General features: G+C 40.9%; 1 pseudogene; it reads left to right on the top strand.

Annotated features, from left to right (window-relative positions):
* LOC136678541 (polymeric immunoglobulin receptor-like) overlaps positions 1 to 15,000 on the top strand; it is a 72,944-nt pseudogene that overhangs the window by 29,742 nt on the left and 28,202 nt on the right.

The raw sequence follows: 15,000 nt of genomic DNA, 5'->3' as shown, positions 1-15,000 counted from the left end.
CTGTATGTGTCTAAGCTCTTGTCCTGTGGGAATCGGTTCCCAGGGTACACTGGAGTCCAACACAAGCATGTTGTTGGGTTCCGTGTATCCTGCTGCTCTTTTTGCTGCCTCATCTGCAGCTTCATTCCCTCTGTTTATTATTGTGTCTCCCTTTTGGTGTCCTTTACACTTCACAATTGCTACCTTATTTGGTTTGTGTATAGCTGCTTCTAATCGCATCAGTTCTGTCTTGTGTTTGACTGGTTTCCCTGTGCTTGTGACATATCCAACCTGCTTCCAGTGTGGAATGTCTACATGTGCGGCTGTCACTACGTACGCTGAGTCACTATAAATAGTGACGTCCCTTCCTTCTGCCACTTCTAGTGCTGAAATTACTGCTAGCAGTTCTGCCTTCTGTGCTGATGGATTTTGTTTCACTTCCTCTGCTATGACTGTCTGAAACTCATGTGTTTCCCCCTTTGCTTCCTGAACTACTGCGTATCCTGCTCTGACTTCACCTGTATCTGCCCTGTACCCACACCCATCTGTCCATAAATTCCATGACCCTGGAATGGGTGTGGCTTGTAAGTCTGGTCTTACTTTTCCTTGCCTTTCTACCTGTTCCTCACACTCATGTGGTGGGCCTTCCAGCATCCCATCTGCCATGTTGACTCCTCCGTGTGTGTAAGTGATGTTGGGTGCAGTCAATGCTTTGTGAATGCGTCTCTGTCGCAATGGAGTGAGTGTGAACATCTGTGAGTTTATGTACGCTACTACTCCGTGTGTGGCTAGAATGCGCAATGGGTATCCTGCTACCAGATGTGCTGTTTTCTGGACTAATTTAGTCAGTCCTGCTACATGTCTTGTGCACTGTGGTTGTCTCCTCTCTATAAGGTCCAATGGGACACTTAAGTACATTAGTACTGCTCTACCTTCCTCCTTTTTCTGAAACAGTACACCATTAATCACAGTGTCTGTTTCAGAAACATCCATGTAAAAAGGTAGTGAATAGTCAGGTCTGGCTAAGTCAACTGCAGCAGATAAGGCTTGTTTAACATCTATAAACGCCTGTTCTGACTCCACCGTCCAAGTGAGCTTACCAGACAAATTTCTCATCCCTAGAGATTTCACCATGTCTCTAAGAGGTTGTGTTCATCCGACAAAGTCAGGAATGTATTGTCTGCTGTAGCCAGTCAGTCCTAAAAATGCTAACATGTCTTTCACCGTTTCTGGTCTTGTGTGTGACAGTATAGCGGACCGGTGTGTGGCGGACATGCCCATAGAACCCTGTGTTACTACCCTCCCTAGGAAAGTAACCCTAGATCTGCAGCACTGTAATTTCTGTTTGGACACTTTGTACCCAGCGTCTGCTAAGCATTGAAGAACCGCCTTGGTGGCTTCAAGGCAGATTTCCGGTGTTTTAGCCGCCAAAGCAAGATCATCAAGGGCCTGATTGAACAATCCTGGAGACAGAGCAAAACCTAGTTCCGACAGGGCGGTGTACGGGTTAGGGTTAGGAACCGGAACAGTGGCAGTAGCTAAGGCTGCATTCACGGCTCTTAGATCATGTGCCATCCGATATTGGCCAGGCTCCTTTTTCGGAACCGGCAAAATCGGTGTGTTCCATTCTGATTGGCACGGTTCCAGGACTCCGGCCTCCACCAAAGCCTGGACCGTTTTATCCAAGGATTCAACAGCATCTGGCTTGTGTTTATATTGGGGAATCCAAATTGGTTGTGTATTATTCATACAAAAAGAGACAGGTGTTACACTTATTAGTGTATCCTACATCATCTGGGCCTGTGGACCACAATGTGTCTGGCAGTGATGCCAATAATGCCTCCGTCTGTGGATGATCAGAGTCCTCACAACCATGGTGTCTAGGCAGCAATTGATGGTGCAATGTGACTTGGATGGGTGAGTTATCAGTGATGTGGTATGTCTGTGTTGACTGTGAAAACATGACGCCAGGCAGCTGGGTCCGGACCCAATCCGTGGCCTCATTTGCTCTTTTTACCATAGGGCCCAACTCCTTGGCCTCGTGTCCCGGATGGAGAGCTAGTGAAATGTGTGTTGCCGCCGTGTCAGACAGTTTGTACCAATTACGTTGTTGTGGTGTTAGTGAGACAGGAGATGCCACCCCTTCAGGACTTCAGCATGGGTTCTGCCCTGGCCCTGCTGTCCTGGTGCTCCTCTGGGCCCCGTCAATGTCCACCCCACGGCTCCATGCTGTATTGGCCAGCAGGAAGATGTGATGGCCCCGGTTTTGGTGCCGCATGTGGGTGTGGTGCCTGGTGTGGATAGCTGGTGTCGGTAAAAAGTGGTGCCCTACATTGTGATACAGTGGCCCATGGCTCCACATCTTAGGCATGCCCCGGTCCGGTGGTGGACCCTGCCCCTCCACCTACCACTGCCCCGCCCCCTGCCCCCTGTGTAGGGCTGGTGTGGGAAATATGGACTTGGTCCATAATTGTACGGTGGGTTTTGTGGTGGCCCTGGTTGGGTTGGCATGTATGTTTGTGTGTTCATGTATGTTTGTGGTGGTTGCATATTTGGTTGTGGTAGTGCAATCATAGGCATCATGGTGACTTTATTTGCTTTTTGTTATCATTTATAGATTTCCTGGCTTCTGCTAGTTGAGCAGTTAGTAGTTCTCTTTCTAACTTAACTGTCTCCTTGTCTTTATTATCTAATTTTTCCTTATATTTGTTCATATGGAACAAAACATGTCTAACCCACAGGTCATGTAGTGCATCAGGGTCCATATTAGGATCGTCCTCAATTTTGTCCTTTATGAGGGCTGGCAAGCCTTTCAAAACTGCTGTTCTAAACCAAACCACCTGCTGCCCCCTAGCAGGGTGAACCTCTGTAGTGTTAGTCCAATCCTCAACTGCTTTACCCATATAGTCCCCTGGGCTGACTTTTTCATCCCAGGCATATGATGGGATTGTGGATGCTGCTCTGGTAGGCCACATCTCTCTCATAGCGTCAGTGAGGCGCTGCGAGTGAGCGTGGAAAGGATCATAGTTTGGTTGAGTAGATGTCTGAGCCTGTCTCTCTATTTCAGCTGCTTCCATTGAGGTAGTAGACCTTTTAATAATGTTTCTAAAATTCCCTAGTGCTAGAGTCATGCCACCTGTCAGACTGTCCAGCTTTCTAATCCAAGCAGCCGCTCCACTACATAGAGGCGGAAGCTGGTCGGCCAAAGTCTGTGCATCAGTCAGCGATGGTACATATTTATATGTTCCTGTGCTAGTGGCCACTAATGGAAGCATATTTCCGACGTTAGTGTCAGTTCTAAACCTCTCAGGCGGGTGTCGGTGTCTAGTGCTTCTTCTCAAAATGTCTGTTCTGTCTGAGGTGTGCATGTCGCGTTCTAAAGTCTGTTGTTGTAATTCCAATTGTCTCTTTTCTTCTAGTATAAGGTTTTCCACGGTACGCAATGTACGGTTCAATTCAATCATCCTTCTACCACTACGTCGTCCGTTTGCACTGTCCTCATCATCTGCTATGTGTCCGTCATCATGGTCAGAGTCACCATCAGTTGTGACATGGCCCTCTAAATCTGCTTTAATCCTGAAGTTTTGTTTAGTTTTTTGTGGCATCTGGTTCTTAAATGGTGTTTTCAGTGTTTGTTTATGGTGAAGGCGCGGCTTATCCTGTTCTACATAATTTCCCGTTGGTATCTATAATGTCAGAACAGTCGGTGTTAATATTTGTGTGTGCAATTGAAATTGACTCATGTGGCCTCCGCAATTGAAATGGATCTTCTGTGTGTGCGTTTGTGTGTGTGACTCTGTGGGCTGCCTGCTGACAAGCAGAGCCCCTCCCTTCTATGTCTATCTGTAAACTCACTGTGCCCGAGTCTACACTGAAGACAGGCAGGATGGTGTCAGGTGGTGGGACGTGGCCTAAGTTGTATGGCGGAGGCGGGGCTGTAGGCCCCTCCCCCTTGTGTTTTGTATACTCACTTTCCACTTCCGCCTTCTCATCAGTAGGTGAAGCTGCCGTCGGCTGTGACGGACCTGGTGTTTTCAGTGTAACAAGCTGTGGAGTCATGCTCAGAAATGCAATTGTGATAGCTGTAAGCTCCGCTATGTCCTTCTTAGCTGTGTTCAAGCTTTTCTTTGCCTTAGCTCTTTTGAAAAGGCTAGCCCTACTAACCTCTGCTTCAGCCTGACTTAATATTTCCACCAGGTCTCTCTTCATCTGGTTAATGCAGTTGATCAGACATATACTATCCCCTGTGTGTGTTTTAGCCCATTTGTGAAATCTCTTGAGCACACTTTTGTGCACAATATCCCGCTTTTTTAAATTTACCACACCCTCTTTCACTACCTCAGCTATCTTTTCAATTTGCTGAACAAACAGTTTCCATTCCCAATTCCCCACGCCGTAAATGGCGTTTAATTCGTTATGCAAATCTCTACTACTAGCCATGTTGTCTGTAAGGTGCTGACTAAATATGGATCTCACCTGAATGGGTCTTCGTTCTACTTCACTCTCAAACGCGGATCAGTTAACACCGCAAGGTTTCACCACAATTCAGAGTGAACAGAACAGTGTCCCAGGGTCTCCCCCCACAGCGCCCTCGGCAGCAGCCGCTGCACTTAACGCTCTCCGGGCGGTATGTAACAAAAAGAAAAAGTCCAAGTTTAGAGTCAAGTTTAAGCTCAGCCAATAAAAGCAGTATCACCTCAGCCCTGTGAAGAATTTCACAGGCTGATAAGAAACGTAGTGCGTGTCTTCAAACACAGTATTTAATTTAGAAGCAAGCTAAGCCTAATTTACATTAAGTATCAAACCGGCCCATGGACCAAAAAAGCTCATTAGTCAGAAACAAATAACACACCAATATATGAAATAAAATTTGTAGTAAACGGAAAAAACTATGAAGGCAGGACAATAAGCTCACAACACAGAATTAAACCAAAGACTATATTTTAGGTACAAAAACAAGTTACCAGACACACTTAACAGTCAACAAGCCACAAACATGCCTAATATGTTGAGAAATAGTTCCAGCCAAACAGAAGGAACATCATCAGCACACTGTTAAAAAGGCAATCAAATTACAAGTTATATTATAACAAGTGAAAGCAACATTTTTGAGAACTACTGAAATAGCAAGCAGGTTACAAAATATGTTATGATGAACGAAAAATTGAAACCGAAGCAGAAAATAATTTTTTAACACAAACTACCACAGTAAAAGAAAATGCAAACTGAACCGGAAAAATAAGATTCTTATTTTTATCCACAAGAAGTCTAAATCACCAAAATATGCAAATAAACCCCAAAAAGAAAGAAACAGAATTTTTAAATCTGAGCAGGCGCTCTTGTCCAAATAAATCAACCAGTTTATGCAATCCTCTATCGCCCTCCAGCGAGCAAAAACATACACAACTGTCATGTAAACAGCCTGAATAATATGATGAGCTGAAATAATGTGATCTCTCTCTCTCTCTCTCTCTCTCTCTCTCTCTCTCTCTCTCTCTCTCGCTCAAGATGCTGTTGTTTGGTGAAATAAAAATGTATTTAAAACTCTAGACCGTGTCTGGCAGAGATTCTACTTCATCACCCACAACACCCCACATCACCCACAACACTTCACTTCATGAAAAATCTCTAAGTCTAACCTAGGATTGATAGCCGTGCTGGGGATGAGAGCAGAGAGATGGCAGTCTGTCCCCCAGTGACTGTGAGATGAGATGGTTAAGTAAAGAGCAGATAAAATGTAATCTACAGCATTTGGGTTAATATTTGATATTTAATTGTATGTGGAATAATCATATGCTTCTGTGTTTTTCTAAGTGCTAATAAATACACAACACAGAGAACACATTTTTGCATATTTACACACTTAAAGCGTTGTTAAAGATTTTTTTTTTTTGCCGAATTTAAAACACTGAATGTGGGGCATATTAGGGGAAAAGTTTGTTAATGGCAACAGAGTCTGGTGAACTGAAAAAAGTCTGGTGAACTGAAAAAAGTGTGGTGAACAGAAAAAATATATGTATAATATTTTGTTAATTTTAAAAGCAGATACTATTCAAACGTTAAAAAAGTTGTAGTACAGAGTTTGTCTACAGCAAACACTCAAGAATAAATATTGATCAGAGGATGTAATACAGGCTGGACTCTGAGGATGACTAAAGATCTCTTATGATCTCAACACACATATGACATATTTACATTGATGTATGTAACATACATGTGGGTATACTACAGTGGTTAAAACACCCGCTAAGTTACACTGACCACTATGATGAGGGTTCTTATTTTAACCTTTGAAATCACACAAAAGGACAGTTATTTTGAAGGGAATAATTTGTTTTGTTTGTTTGCCATTGATCTCATCTGGCTGTTTGATGAGAAATACAGCTGTGTACACCTGGAATCAACACAAACAGAAAAGCAACAATGAGCAGAAGCCTGAAAAGTGTTTAAGTGTTAAAAAACAAAACAAAACAAAAACAAACACTTCTTACTTCTTATTTGGGCAAAATATTGCCGTACAGCATTTCATCACCTCCAGCATCTGGTGAGAGCTGTAAAATGAGACAGATTTAGAAGTAAAAGAGGATATAAGCTTTTTCAGCAGCTAAAGTCATGGTCAGACTAAGGAACCTCCATCAAAGTAACATTTACTGTCCTCAGATACATGACGACATCTCACTTACTTCAGATTAAAATAGAGTGAGTGTGATTTATAACAACAGCTTTATAAACGTTCACTTACAGGTTCATTTGTGGCCTCAGTGGCTACATTGCCGTAGATCACATCAGTTCCCAGAGTCACTTTGGACAAAGGCTGTGGACATTATTTACTCAGGATGAGAAAATCTAGTACTGATTCTATAATAAAATCATGTTTATGTGTTTGTCGATATAAAAAATAAATACTTACCTTCTTTTTCTTAGACACAGCAGTGCACATATCTGCATCTTCACCTGTAGTGTTCTGTTTCATACAGACAGACACACGTATATATACACACACAGCACCAATGACAAAAGCCACAATGATACACAATACTAATTACTGCACTATGTGTTTGAACACTAGAACTCAAACAACATGAAGCCACCCATCATTCACAGCACTTACTGTGTAAATTGCTGAGTTACTGCTCCTCTCTGTGGTCTCTGTTTGATTTGCTTCTGAGAAATGGAATGAGTGGATCATATTACAAAGGTAGGTGTAAAACAGTGTACATTTGGTTAAAAAGCCTGAGCCTATAAAGAAAATGTCAGACTTATACTTACTGGTATGTTTTCTTGATATGAATCTTATGACACAGATCAGGAACAGCAGCAGTCCGAGGCCCACAGGTAGTAGAGTCCAGATAAGCTTTGAGTTTCCATTGCTGCAGTGAATAATGTCACATGACCTTTGTAAATTGTTCATTAAAGAGACCCACAATGAAGCATGTAAAATTCAATATCACACTATAATGCCTTAAAGCACTAACAGACTGACATCGGATATCCTTCATTTTATCCTGTGTATAATTACAACCACACAATAATATCATTTTCAGTGCACAACCAATTTTTATATTATGTACAAAATACTTGCTCTTGTTGTCAGTTGAGTTATTTACATATTCAGAAGAATCTTCTGCAGAGGAAGCAGTTTTTACTGAAGAAAAAGCTGTTTTTCTGCTAGAAGCATAAGAAAAAATGTAGTATACAGAGGTGTGGAGTCAAAAGTCAAATGACACCCTTTTATTTTGTTTGATATTGCTACGTTACCTACTTATTCAGTCACCAATTTATCCAATTCAGGGTCGCTGTGTGTCTAGTGCCTACCTGGAAGCACTGAGCACAAAGGGGGAATACATCCTGGACCAGGTGGCAGTCCTTCAGAAGGCGACACACACTCACACCTATGGACACTTTTGAGTAGTCGATCCACCTACCATTGTGTGTTTTTGAGGGAGGAAACCAGAGCACCTGAGGAAACCCACAGAGAAACGGGGAGAACACACCAACTCTTCACAGACATTCACCCAAAGCAGGTCTTGAACCCACAACCTGTGATAGAAACACTAACTGTTGCACCACCATACTGCCCAAATCGAGGAATACTCTAAGCCAGGGGTGGGCAATCTTATCCGCAAAGGGCCGGTGTGGCTGCTGGATTTAAGTCCATTCAGGCTCAAGCACACCTGATTTCACTCCTTTAATTAGTTGGCTTGAGTAAAACAAATGATCATGTGACCTCCTGGTTGGTTGGAACAAAAACCAGCAGCCACACCGGCCCTTTGCGGATAAAATTTCCCACCCCTGCTCTAAGCTAATGTAAGATGCACCCATAGATGACTCAGGCCTTCAGCAATGCACACACAGTCCACAGGGCAATTCATAATGGAGCATTATGTAATATATAAGTTTAGACGTGTTAAAGTGGAATTTGTTTTCTAGAACTAATAATCTAATATCGAAACCTGACCTCACTAATATTCTTGAAACTAAAGGCAATCATATTTTTACAGCAAAGTTCTCTCCAGTGTAAAGCCTTCCCAAGTTCCTTCAGAAATTAGTCTCTGACCTAAGGCTGTTAGAGCTTACACTGCCATATAAGGAGAATACTTGCATGTTGTATACGTTTTATACTTCATTTCGCACTTCGCACTTGTATGTCTTAGGAAGTGTTGTTTTTCAGAACAGACAATTACCGTTGTAATACAAAGCACAGGGCAAAAGTATGCTACACTGAAGTGTGAAAGTGCAGCGGAACTTCACTACTCACTGATTTGCTGTTAATGACAGTTCATTTTTAGTCGTTGTGACACCTAGAAAAACAAATATTAGTTATTTTAATTTATAAATATGATCAATTCTAACACAAGATTGTGATCATACCTGATGGGGTCTCACTGATACTGGTTTTCTCAATTAAGGACATTGTAGTTACTGTTGAAAATGAGAAATGCCATCATTCAAGGTCAAATGTGTGCCATAAGAGATCTGCAGATTTACATCCATTGCTGTCTGGTTCCGGGCAGTGTTTCTGATAGATGTGATCTTACTTGTAGGTCTTTCAGTGACAGTGAGGTGAACAGTAACTCCCACTTCTCCTGCACTGAACCAGTACCAGCCAGCATCACTCTTCTTCAGTCCACTCATCTCCACACTGACCGCTCCTCTCCCATCATCTCTGATCTGCACTGCTGAATTCTGGGATATTAAGCAGCTCCAGTCTCTAAATCTGCACCACTGCTTCTGTTTATTCTTATAATCAGTTCTGTAGAGACACTGGACACTGACACTGCCCCCTTCCTGACCACTCACTCTGCTGTTGTTCACAGACACAGCAGGATCTGAATAAAGAGGCAGAGAATGAGTGCTGTAAACATGTCCTCCATCAAACAAGCTTTAAGTTACAGTGAACAGGTTCTACTTCACAGAGAGAGACTTCTTACCTGCACTGACCGTCAGGTACAAATAATCACCGTCATCTGAACCACCTTTGATTTCCACAGCGCACCAATAATATCCAGAGTCAGAGTCTTGGAGACTGTTGAGTTCCACAGTAAACATATTCTGGGTCGGATAATCAGTGACTGATGTTCTTCCACTTGGGTTTGTACAGGCTACTATTCCACAGGAGCTCCAGAAATACCCCTTACACCAGTATTTAGGGTTTGATTTGTATTTTTCATTATAAAAACATGGAATGGTGAGAGATCCTCCTCTTTTTACAGCTACATTCCTCAGTGTCTTCACACTCTCAGACTCTACAGAGAAGTCGTCAAATGGTACAACAGTGTTACTCCGACTCAGGAACTGCTTCAGAACTATATCAGAGGAATAAACTGGCCATAACTGAGCAAATACATGTCACCCTCATCCTAAATGTTATTATTCAGTATCCACTCTGCACCCTGGAGCAGGTGAGTTAATCAAAGTGTATTTAAAGCAGAGAGAGAGTGAAGAACACACCTCCAGTGCACAGGAATGATGCAGCATTGATCTTACCTGAGATGTAGAGGAAGAACACAGAGAGAATTAAAGAACTCATGAGGGAGTAGAAGTGCATCTTTCTGTAAGAGGCTCCAGAGACAAATACTCTTCCTGCCTCTGAGTGAAGTACATTTGACTGAAGTGTTCTTCCTGTTTCTGACCCTCTCTTGCTCTGAATGGACTGGTTAAAAATACCTGTCATTTAAATGCACATGCTTTTTTACTAGGAGTTCCATCATGTGTTAAATTCTGCTTTGTATGTATTAAAACAAGTGTGCAATGAGAAATCAGGGTCTGTTCGCCCTATTACAGTTCAGTGGAGCATCATAATGAAGATGTAATTTTAGGGTCAAAATGTAACATAGTGGTCATTTAGTGTTGGACCCTGTTGGAAACTCAGTAGCTGAAAACAGGAAGAGTTCTGAAGTGGAGCTGTTTCACTCAGAGGCAGGACGTGTATTTGTCTCTGGAGCCTCTTACCGAAAGACGCACTTCTACTCCCTCATGAGTTCTTTAATTCTCTCTGTGTTCTTCCTCTACATCTCAGGTAAGATCAATGCTGCATCATTCCTGTGCACTGGAGGTGTTTTTTTGTGATTTTCAGTCTTTTTTTGATTTAAATGTGCTTCATAAACATTTTATTGCAGTGTTGCTTCAGTCTAACAAACCCATACTCTTCACTGTGAAATGACACTGATGTGGTTTTACCAATAAATAAAGGGTTAATAATAAAAGAAGTGTGAATAAAGCTACTGGAGGGTTGTAGATCGTATTTCTTAATGTACATATTTCTGCACAAGCCTGGTTCCCCTTTAAACACTCCTGCAAAAATATTTTTTCTTATGTTGAAATTATTTATTTATTTATTTTGGTAATAAGGCGATCTACAGAGGGACGTCATAACACATTTTCTAAAAAGAAGTATCTGTAAAGCAGTTCTGTCACCAATAGAGTCACAGTGGCAGAATACATGAGGTGAGCAAATTAAACAGGAGGTTTAATAGTTTGAAACATGAGATTTGTCATGATGAAAGTATAATGTGTGTGTGTGTGTTGTCCTGAACAACTCACTGTTTTTAACAAAGTACTGTGTAAATGACTATAAATATATATACTCTATTTATGTAACTCAACAATCTACAGACTATCACACAACGTCTCATCATGTTCGTACAGTGAAATTAAATATATTTTATCTTAATAGAGAGCAGTCTTTCACCAATCAGTCATAAATTTAGGAACACATTCCTGTTTCTGCACTCTGTCCATACTCTCAGCTTAACTGATCACACAGGACCTTTAGTCACTGTATAAAAGGCCCTTGAAATTAGAAAAGCCCTCTCTGCATTGGTCAGAATAATTGCCAACGGCAGCCTATCCGGAGCCTCGGCAGCAAGCAGCAGCGCCATTTTGCAACAGTATGCAGTGAAGAAAGAGACTGTGTAGACGTTTGATTTGGTTCCTAATAGTTTGAACTTTTAAAAGAGTTGCTCTTGCTGGTTCAGTGTGGGTTTATTTTCTTAATTTAGTCTGTGACACAAAGTAAGCTATTATGTTCATTCTTTGAGAATAGCTTAATTCTAATTGTGGGCTAGGTCTGTAGAAATGTAGCTTCAGAATCGATTTGTATTTCCTTTAATATTCATAGGTTTGGTAATATTTTCTGATACATTTTACAACATTGAGCTGTTCCACGTTAGTATTAATGGTGTAACTTTGTGGAAATGCGCTAATTCTGTGTTCTTAATCGATTTCATTGGTGTATAATTAGTTACTGCTCAGAGACTGTTGCTATTCTTTTTCTGTCCACAATATAATCCCATTGTTTAAGCTGTGTAACCGTTAATGTGTTAATATAGCTTGTGCTCTGGCATGATATTAACGAGTGTTGCGTGTATTAGCCTTGTTTATCCCACCATTTATGTGTATGTGTATATATACTTCTACTACTAGTTAATACTGTACCTGTCTGTTGTTCATTTCAGACTCAATTACTTTTCATCATTCTTCTGTACCTTTATCCACCGAGTCTACTGCTTAATATTCTCTGATTCAACTACAATGTCAAATCAGTCCACTTAATACAACAACATCCAGAATATCATCTTATATCTCCGTGTCTTTGATGTCTTGACCGACACACAGGAGTGTTTGCTGCTAAAATCATAGTCTCAGCGCATTCAATAATAAAGCTTCATTACAGTCACACATACTTTGTTTGCCACTTTTTTCTATTTTTCCAATAGCAGGGACTCCACAAGTCCAACACAGATTGGGTGTGATTTTGGTGTCAAGATCGCTTTGAAGAAGCTACTCAGGGGTTGGGCTGACTGCTATGCTGTCTTTAAAGAGTTTTATTTCTCTTTTGCTGTCTGGTTTTGACCCAGTCAGTTTGCTTTCTCCGCAGTTTTACGTCTCATCTAGTTAGTCGCATATGAAATTTATGAAATATGAATCTGAAATTAAGTAGTGCAGTTTTCTGGCTCATTTTCACACGTTCACACTTGGTCCTTAGTTCTATTTGAAACTTGCAGTCTGTTCTACAATAATTATTGCCTCTGGGTGGTGGCTTACGATTTGCCTCAGTTTTATAAACCTGGGCTCCATCCCACCGCATTGTGACACATTCAATACAGGAACATGAACAAAGAACAAAAAGTAAGGGAATTTGTGTTTGGTAGATTATTTCTTTGTTGTTACAATGCTGCTTGGCAATAAATATGATACCGTCGTAGAGAGTGAAGAACACACCTCCAGTGCACAGGAATGATGCAGCATTGATCTTACCTGAGATGTAGAGGAAGAACACAGAGAATTAAAGAACTCATGAGGGAGTAGCAATGCATCTTTCTGTAAGAGGCTCCAGACACAAATACTCTTCCTGCCTCTGAATGAAGGACATTTGACTGAAGTGTTCTTCCTGTTTCTGACCCTCTCCTGCTCTAAATAGAAAAGTTATATGACTAAATAATAGCCATTTAGATGCGAATGATTTTATGATTTTTTCTAGGAGGAGTTGAATCACGCTCATGTATTAAAACAGGAAAGTGTGTATCTGGTGTATTTTGTACCTGACAAAAATACAAAATGTGAGGAATAAGGCTGTGCACAAGTGGGAGTAAAATAGTGAACTGACATGAGATTGACTTTAGGAGAGTTAGGTGTATCCTCCTCCAAAATGTACATAATTCAGTTTCTGTAGTGCTGAGCCCAGAATAGCAATGACAGAGGCTGTGTTCTCCCTGTTAGGTCAGTGAAAAAAGCAAGGTCCATTAAGACATGGATGAGTGAGTTTGGTGTGGAAGAACTTGGCCTGCACAGAGTCATGGCCTCAAACAGATAGCCTTTGGGACGAATTCGTGTGAAGACCTTCTCTGACCTCACAAATGCGCTTGCCATAAACACATTCATAAACCTAGAACAATTATATCGTGAATGAAACTTCTGTTTTTGGTAGCACTGTGTTTAAAGGCAATCTACAGAGAGATGTAATAAAACATGTTCTAAAATATTACCAGTAAAGCAATACATAAAGGTTTCTGACCAGTGTCAGTGCTCACAAGACAACTGCAGCTGTTTAATGAAAGAGACATTGTACTGATGAAACGGTCTTAGACTATTGACAGACTGTAATAAATTGTGATGCTGTTGCATTTGTCCCTACCAACAGATTGTGATTGTCTAAAGTAGCTCAGGTCAAGTGGTCAAATAGACCAGTATATCAGTTCTGGGCTGAGGAGCAGTGGAACTGCATTCTCTGGGTGGATAGAGCACCATCCAGATGTGTTGGAGTGGTGTTTGTGATCCATAACTAGTTATTCAACATCTGTATCTAACCTTACTAAAACTCTTGGTGGATGAATACAACTATATCTTAACAGCAATGTTCCAGCGTCCTAGAACACTTGAAGGGTCATACATTTCAGTCTTACAAAATGTTGAGGAGTCAGTTGCAGGTTTATTCAAGAGACAAAAAACCAAGTTGAAGAGGAGTCAAAAAACAATGAAGACCGTCCGAGAAAAAACAACCATAATCCTAAGGGTAAACCGATCAAAGGAATAAACCAAGTCCAAAGCCAAGATAAAAAAAAAAAAAAACAGGAAAAGCTTATACAAACACTAATGCTCAGACTAATGCTCAGAATTGCCAATATAGTTTTAACAATACTTCGCAACCTGTGGAACAAAACAGTGAGCTTATATGTTCTGCAAATGATTTGGCTAATCAGAGACAGGTGAGGAATCTAAGCTAGAACTCAGGTGAGTGTGACCTCTGGTGGTTTGGAGAGGAAAATGCTTGGGCTGATGTGACGAAGATTCCTAACACTAGAGTCAGAGAGGAGGAATACATGAGTGTGTGTGTGTTGGTTTAAATAATTACAATTTCTTGTAAGATACGATTTTTTACTACATTTTTAAAGCACTGTTGTATAATTTTGTAAATTTGCTTCTGACTGCATCACAGTGTGAAAACACTGAAAATGTAGCTGTAAAAAGTGAAGGATTTGTTTTAATGATGAACAATACAAATTAAATACTAAATACTGGTGTAAGGGATAATACTGGAGCACAAACAATGTTGGCTAATGTTACATAAAAATTCTAATAAAGTTATAAAGAATATGTTTTAAGTGCAGCAGGTAGTGTCACAGTCACATAGCTCCAGGGAAAATAAATCTAGATAGTCTCTCTCTGCCTCATCTGTAACTTCCCCTCAAGTCATCACAACAGTGACATTTGTAGTTGTAGAAAATTACACCTACACAAATTCTTCATTTTAGGTGCACAAATCCAATTCTACACACACCAGTGCAAAATGATCAGTTTTGCTAGAATTGCAGCAGAGAATATGGTGCAAAACAGATTCACACACTCGTATAAAACCTGCACAAAAGTTGCACATTCGGAAATTAATCTGTGCAGGCGAGTTACACACATGTATTTATTTATTTTATTTTATTTATTTATTTAGGTTTTTTTAAGGGAATATCTGTCGCACAAACACAGGTCAATGATTTCACCCGCTCGAATATGTGGCTACGAGTCTCA

Source organism: Hoplias malabaricus, chromosome Y (assembly GCF_029633855.1).
Source record: "Hoplias malabaricus isolate fHopMal1 chromosome Y, fHopMal1.hap1, whole genome shotgun sequence".
Taxonomy (NCBI): Eukaryota; Metazoa; Chordata; class Actinopteri; order Characiformes; family Erythrinidae; genus Hoplias; species Hoplias malabaricus.
The sequence above is the reverse complement of the archived record's forward strand: the minus strand, read 5'-3'. Positions and strand labels throughout refer to the sequence as shown.